The sequence below is a fragment of the Pteropus alecto genome, unplaced genomic scaffold (genome assembly GCF_000325575.1).
Source record: "Pteropus alecto unplaced genomic scaffold, ASM32557v1 scaffold78, whole genome shotgun sequence".
Taxonomy (NCBI): Eukaryota; Metazoa; Chordata; class Mammalia; order Chiroptera; family Pteropodidae; genus Pteropus; species Pteropus alecto.
Window position 1 is genome coordinate 11,507,357 of NW_006443124.1, and position 7,848 is coordinate 11,515,204.

Below are 7,848 nucleotides of genomic sequence, written 5' to 3' on the forward strand. Positions count from 1 at the left end.
AACATATTGTTGAATTGTACACTTGAAACTTTTTTGATTTTATTAATGTCACCCCAATAATTTTTAATAAAAAGAAAAGTGGTATAGGTTAGAAACTTGGACCTGTATAAAGGAAGGAAGAGTGTTTGAGAAAGAATAAATGAAGGCAAAATAAAATCTTTTATTTTTCTTATTTATGCCTGGTCTAACAGATAACAGTTCAAAATGATAGCAATGATTTTAGAAGATTATATGTATAAGTTTATATATAAATGAAACAAATGACAACAATGTTATAAGGGATGGGAGGGAAAAATTTGGAATACTCTGTTATAAGGTACCGTGCACTACCCATGAAGCAGAATAGTGTTACTCTCAAGTGGAATTAGATTAGTAGTAAATTTATATTGCAAACTTTAGGGTAACCACTAAATTTTTTTTTAAGTATAAGTGATATTCTAATAGAGGATATGAAATGGAATAATATAAAATGCTCAATTAAAACCAGAGAAGGCAGAAAAAGAGTAGAAGACGAACAAAGACCAAAGGCAATGAATAGAGTAACAAATATGGTATATTGAAATCTATATCAATGATCACTTTAAATGTAAAAGGTCAAAATTTACCAATTACAAAAGACTATCAGGGTGGATTAAAAGAAAAAAAGACCTAAGAATATGTTGTCTAGCCATTATAAATACAAAGACACTTATATATTAAAAATAATGGGATGGAGCTTTTTTCCACACTACCCAGAGAAGGGCCCATATAGCATTGTTCTTGGTTCCCACGTAACTTAAAGGGAAACTGTCACAATGTCTGGAGCCCTTGATGTCTTGCAAATGAAGGAGGTGGATATCCTCAAATTCCTTGCAGTAGGAACCCACTTAGGTGGCACCAACCTTGACTTCCAAATGGAACAGTACATCTACAAAAGGAAAAGTGAGGGCATCTACATCATAAATTTGAAAAGATCTTGAGAAAAGCTTCTGCTGGCAGCTCGTGCTGTTGTTGCTATTGAAAACCCAGCTGATGTCAGTGCCATATCATCCAGGAATACTGGCCAGTGAGCTGTGCTGAAGTTTGCTGCTGCCACTGGAGCCACTCCTACTGCTGGCTGCTTCACTCCTGGGGTCTTCACTAACCAGACCCAGGTAGCCTTCCAGGAGCCGAGACTTCTGGTGGTTACTGATCCCAGGACCGACCACTAGCTTCTCACAGAGGTGTCTTATGTTAACCTGCCTACCATCGCCCTGTGTAACGCATATTCTCCTCTGTGCTATGTGGACATTGCCATCCCTTGTAACAGCAAGGGAGATCACTCAATGAGTCTGATGTGGTGGATGCTGGCCTGGGAAGTCCCATGCATGTGTGACACCATCTCCTGTGAACACCTGTGGGAGATCATGCCTGATCTCTATTTCTACAGAGATCATGAAGAGATTAAAAAGGAAGAGCAGGCCACTGATGAAAAGGCTGTGACCAAGGAGGAATTTCAGGGTGAATGGACTGCTCCAGCTCCTGAGTTCACTGCTGCTCAACCTGAAGACTGGTCTGAAGGCATGCAGGTGCCCTGTGTGCATATTCAGCAGTTTCCTACTGAAGACTGGAGTGCTCAGCCTGCCACTGAAGACTGGTCTGCAGCCCCCACTGCTCAGGCCACTGAATGGGTAAGAACAACCATGGAGTGGTCTTAAGCTATTCTACAAATTGTTACAACAAAATGGAAATAAAGATAATGGAAAATAAAGTTTCTAAAAGTTAAAAAGTAATGGATGGAGAAGCGTATACCAAGCTAACACAAATCAAAAGAAAGCTGAAGTAGCTGTATTAATTTCAGACAAAGCAGATTTCAGATCAAAGAAAATTATCAGGGATAAAGGGGGGCATTATATAATAAAGGAGTTTATTTTCCAAGAAGACACACAAACCTAACAGCATAACATCAAAATATGGGAAGCAAAAAGTGATAGGTCTGAAAAGGAGAAGTAGAAAAATCTGTTACTGTCAGAGACTTAAACACTCCTCTATGAGTATTCACGAATGCAGCAGGCAGAAAAGCAGCAAGGATATAGTTGAACTGAACATACAATCAGTCAACTGGATCTAATTGGCATTTATAGACTACTTCATTCACCAAAGGCAACGTCTATGTTCTCACACTCACATGGAACATTCACTAAGGCATAAAATGCATCTCAACAAATTTAAAAGAATATAAGTCAAAGTATGTTCTCAGACCTCAACAGAATTAAGCCTGGAATCAACAACAGAAAGACCCCTGTAAATTCCAAAATATTTGAGGATTAAACAACATACTTCTAAATAACATATAGATCAAAGAAGTCTCAAGATAAATTTAAAATTTTCTATATAATGAAAACGAAAATACAAATTATCAAAATTTCACTCAGAATTTAATGAAGGATTAGTACTTCCACTTGGTTTCCTTTAAACTTTACTCCAAACTCCTTTTTTCTTTGCCATTTCTGCTTTGTATTCATTTGCTATAACTTCACAACTACATGTGAAGACATGTGGATCTTCTCAGTGAATCATTGAATCTGTAGGTAGATAGTCTTGGGATATTCAACATGTCAGTGTAGAGTTGAGCTCTGCTTTTTAAATCTAGTTTCATTATCTCTGCCTTTTAGTTGGGGTGTTTAGATCACTTATATTAATCTAAGTGTCTTAATAGTTTGATTTAAATCTACCATGTTGCTATTCTGTTTTTTTTTCTCACTATCTTCTTGATTCCTTTTCTTTTTCTTTTCTGTCTCATTTTTGATTAACAGAGTATTTTTGTTTCTATTTTATCCCCACTATTGGTTTATTAGCTCTAATTTCTTGTTTCATTTTTGTAATGATTGCTTTGAGATTTGAAATATAAATCTTTAATTTATCACAGTCTACCTTTACATAACATTATGCCTCTTTATATTAATGTAAGAACTTTATAAAACTATGCCTCCGTTTTCTCCTTCTCTTCCTTTTTGCTATTATAGTAATGCATTTTTCTTGGATATATGTTGAGAAGCACACAGTACCTTGTTATTATTTTTTGCTTCAAATAGTCAATCATTTTTTAAAGAAATAATGACAAAAAATCTTTTTTATATTTACCCACATAGTTACTAGACAGTTCCAGCACTCTTTATTTTTGTGTGTGTATATACAAGTTCCTATCTGGTATAATTTTCTTTCTGCCTACAGAACTTTAACTTTTTTTCTAGTAGAGGTCTGGTGATAAGTACTTTAAATTTTGTCTTAAAAGCTTTCATTTCACCTTCATTTCTTGAAGATATTTTCTTTCTTTTCCATATATATATATTTTTAAATTTATTTCATCTAGCCCCCTTAACCCCCCTCCCCTCTGTCAATCACCAGTTTGTTCTCTGTATCTGTGAGTCTGTTTTCGTTTAGTTGGTTCATTTCTTCTTTTCCTTAGGTTCCACATATAAGTGAAACCTAAAATATTTATTTTTCTCTGTCTGATTTATTTCACTCAACATAATACTCTCTATGTCCATCCATGTCATTGCAGATGGTAAGATTTCATTTTTTGGTACCTGAGTAATATTCCATTGTAAAAATGTACCATAACTTTTTATCCAGTTGTCTCTTAATGGGTACTTAGGTTGCTTCCATATCTTGGCTATTGTGAGTAGCGCTGCCGTGAACATAGGGGTGCATAAATGTTTATGAACTAGTGGTTTGGTTTTCTTTGGATAAATACCCAGAAGTATAATTGCTGGGATAAAAGGTAGTTGTATTTTTAATTTTTTGAGGAACCTCCAAACTGTTTTTCATAATGGCTATACTAATTTGCAATCAAACCAAAAGTGTATGAGGGTTCCCTTTTCTCCACAACCTTTCCAACATTTGCTGTTTTTTGATTTATTGATGAAACTAATCTGACAGGTGTGAGGTGATATCTCATTGTGGTTTTAATTTGTATTTCTCTGATGATTAGTGATGTTGAGCATCTTTTCATATGTCTATTAGCTATCTGTATTTCCTCTTTAGAGAAATACCTGTTTGGGTCTTTTGCCAATTTTTTCATTGAGTTTTGTTGATGTTGTTGTTGTATTGTATGAGTTCTTTATAAATTTCGGATGTTAATCTTTGTCAGCTGTATCATTGACAAATATCTTCTCCCACTCAGTAGGCTGTGTTTTCATTTTGTTGATGGTTTCCTTTGCTGTGCAAAAATAGTTTCGTGTAGTCCCATTTGTTTATTTTTTCTCTTGTTTTCCTTGTCCGAGGAGATATATCAAAAAGAAAATTATTAATAACAATATGAGAGAGTTTGCTGCCTATGTTTTTTTCTAGAAGTTTTGTGGTTTCAGGTCTTACATGTAAATCTTTAATCCATTTTGAGTTTATTCTTGTATATAGTGTAAGAAGGTGTCCAGTTTCATTTTTTTGCATGTATCCAGTTTTCCAACACTATTTGTTGAAGAGACTTTTTATCTCATTGTATATTCTTGCCTCCTTTGTCATAGATTAAATAACCATATAGGTGTGGATTTATTTCTGGGTTCTCTATTCTGTTCCATTGATCTATGTGTATGTTTATGCCAGGACCATCCTGTTTTGATTACTATAATAGTCTTGTAGTTCAGTTTGAAATCAGATAGTGTGATATCTCCAACTTTGTTCTTCTTTTTCAAGGTTGCTTTGGCTATTCAGAATCTTTTATGGTTTCATATAAATTTTTGGATTATTTATTCTAGTTCTGTGAAAAATGTCATTGGTAGTTTGATAGGTATTTCATTGAATCTATAGATTTTAAGACTTCCTACCCATGAGCACAGTATATGCTTCCATTTATTTTTTGTTTCTTCTTCAATTTTTTTTCAATGACTTATAATTTTACGAGAACAGGTCTTTTATCTCCTTTGTTAGATTGATTCCTAGATATTTTATTGTATTTGATGCAATTGTAAATAGGATTGTTTTCTTAATTTCTCTTTCTGATAGTTCATCATTGGTTTGTAAAAATGTAGCCGACTCCTGAATATTAGTTTTGCATCTTGCAACTTTACTGAATTCATTGATCAGTTCTAGCAGTTTTTTTCGTGGAGGCTCTAGGGTTCTCTATATATAGTATAATGTCATCTGCAAATAATGACAGTTTTACTTCTTCATTTTCAATTTGGATGCCTTTTATTTCTCTTTCTTGTCTGATTGCTGTAGTTAAGACTTCCAATACTGTGTTGACTAGAAGTGGTAAAAGTGGGCATCCTTCTGTTGTTCCTGATCTTAAGGAAAACACTTTAAGCCTTTCCCCATTAAGTATAATGTTAGATGTAGGTCTGTCATATATGGCCTTTATTATGTTCACATATGTTCTCTCTATTCCTACTTTGCTGAGAATTTTTATCATAAATGGATGCTGGATCTTGTCGAATACTTTTATGCATCTATTGATATGATCATATGATTTTTATCTTTCAGTTTGTTAATGTGGTATATCATATGAATTGATTTGCGGATATTGTACCAACCTTGTATCCCAGAAATAAATCAATAAATCCGACTTGATCATGGTGTAATGACATTTTTAATGTATTGCTGAAATCGGTTTGCTGATATTTTGATCATTGTTCATTGAGGATATTGGCCTATAGTTGTCTTTTTTTTGTACTGTCTTTGTCTGGTTTTGGAATCAGGGTAATGGTGGCTTCATAAAAAGAGTTAAGAAGTCTTCCCTCCTCTTGAATTTTACGGAATAGTTTGAGGAGAATTGGTGTTAACTCTTTGAATGTTTGGTAATTCACCTATGAAGCCATCTGGTTTAGGACTTTTGTTTTTTGGAAGTTTTTGATTACCAATTCAATTTTGTTGGTAGTAATTGGTTGGCTCAAATTTTCTGTTTTTTCTTGACTGAGTCTTGGGAGACTTGTATGTTTCTAGGAATATATCCATTTCTTCCAGATTGTCCAATTTGTTGGCATATAATTGCTCTTAGTATTTTCTTAGAATCCTTTGTATTTCTGTGGAGTCCATAATTGCTTCTCCTCTTTCATTTCTGATTTTATTTATTTGGGTCCGCTCTCTTTTTCTTGACGAGTCTGGTTAAAGGTTTGTCAATTTGTTTATCCTTTCAAAGAGCCAGCCCTTGATTTTTTTTTGATCTTTTGTATTGTTTTTCTTGAGTCTATTTCGTTTATTTCCACTCTAATCTTTATTATTTTCCTTCTACCCACTTTCGGTTTTGTTTGGTATTCTTTTTCTAGTTCCTTTAGGTGTGAGGTTAGATTGTTTATTTGAGATTTTTCTTGTTTCTTGAGGTAGGCCTATATTGCTATAAATTTCCCTCATAGGATTACTTTCTCTGTGTCCCATAGATTTTTAAGTCATTGTGTTTTCATTTTTTTCTAGATATCTTTAGATTTCTTTCTTGATATCATTGTTAACCCATTTATTGTTTAGTAGCATGTTGTTTAGCCTCCATGTGTTTGTATATTTTCGTTTTTTTCTCTCATGGTTGATTTCTAGTTTCATACCATTGTGGTCGGAGAAGACACTTAGTATGATTTCAGTCTTCTTAAATTTATTGAGACATGTTTTGTGGCCTAACATGTGGTCTGTCCTGGAAAATGTTCCATGCGCACTGAGAAGAATGTACGTTCTACAGCTTTGGGGTGAAACATTCTGAAAATATTAATTAAATCCATCTGGTCTAGTCTGTCATTTAAGGCTGTTGTTTCTTTATTGATTTTCTGTCTAGAAGATCTGTCCATTGGTGTCAATGGAGTGTAAAAGTCTCCTATTATGAGTGTATTACTGTCAATGTCTGCATTTATTTAGGTCAATAATTGCTTTACATATGTAGGTGCTCCTATTTGGGTGCATATATGTTTAGTAAGTTTATGTTCTCTTGTTGTACTGATCCCTTTATCATTATGTAATTCCCTTCTTTGTCTCTTATTATTGTTTTTGTTTTGAAGTCTATTTTATCTGATAAAAATATTGCTATCCCAGCTTTTTTTTTCATTTCTATTTGCATGAATAGAAATGAAAATATCTTTTTCCATCCTTTTACTTACAATCTGTGTGTGTCATTTGATCTCAAGTGGTTCTCTCATAGACTGCATATGTATGGGTCTTGGTTTTTTTTTTTATCCATTCAACTACCTTATGTCTTGATTAGATCATTTAATCCATTTATATTTAAGTGATTATTGATAGATACACAGTTATTGTCATTTATTATTTGTATTTATGGGTTTCCTCCCTTTCTTTTTACAGAAGTCCCCTTAATAATTCTTGTAGTTTTGGCTTATTGGTGATGAATTCCTTTAGTTTTTTCTTGTCTGGGAAGTTCTTTATCTCACCTTTAAGTTATCAGTTTCAATTGATAGCCTTACTGGGTAGAATAGTCTTGGTTGTAGGTTCTTGTTTTTAATCACTTTGCATATTTCATGCCAATCTCTTCTGGCCTGCAAAGTTGCTGTTGAAAAGTCAGCTGACATTCTTATGGCAGTATCCTTGTAAGTAACTAGTAGCCTTTCTCTTCCTGCTTTTAGGATTCTCTTTTTGTCTCCAGCTTTTGGCTTTTTAATGATGATGTGTCTTGGCATGAGTCTGTTTGGGACTCTGCACTTCCTGGACTTGTATGTCTATTTCCTTTGCAAGGTTAGGGAAGTTTTCTGTCATTATTTCTTCAAATAGGTTCTCAACCCCTTGCTCTCTCTCTTTTCCTTTTGGTACCCCTATGATGGCAGATGTTGGTACATTTGCTGTTGTCCCAGAGGTCTCTTAAACTTTCCTCATTTTTAAAAAATTTTTAAGTTTATTGGGGTAACATTGGTTAACACAATTATATAATTTTCAGATATACATTATCATTTGATATCTGTT

At 33.8% G+C, this 7,848-nt stretch overlaps 1 pseudogene; it reads left to right on the forward strand.

Annotated features, from left to right (window-relative positions):
- Positions 1 to 756: 756 nt before the first annotated feature.
- On the forward strand, positions 757 to 1,703 carry LOC107196484 (annotated as a pseudogene).
- Positions 1,704 to 7,848: the final 6,145 nt, after the last annotated feature.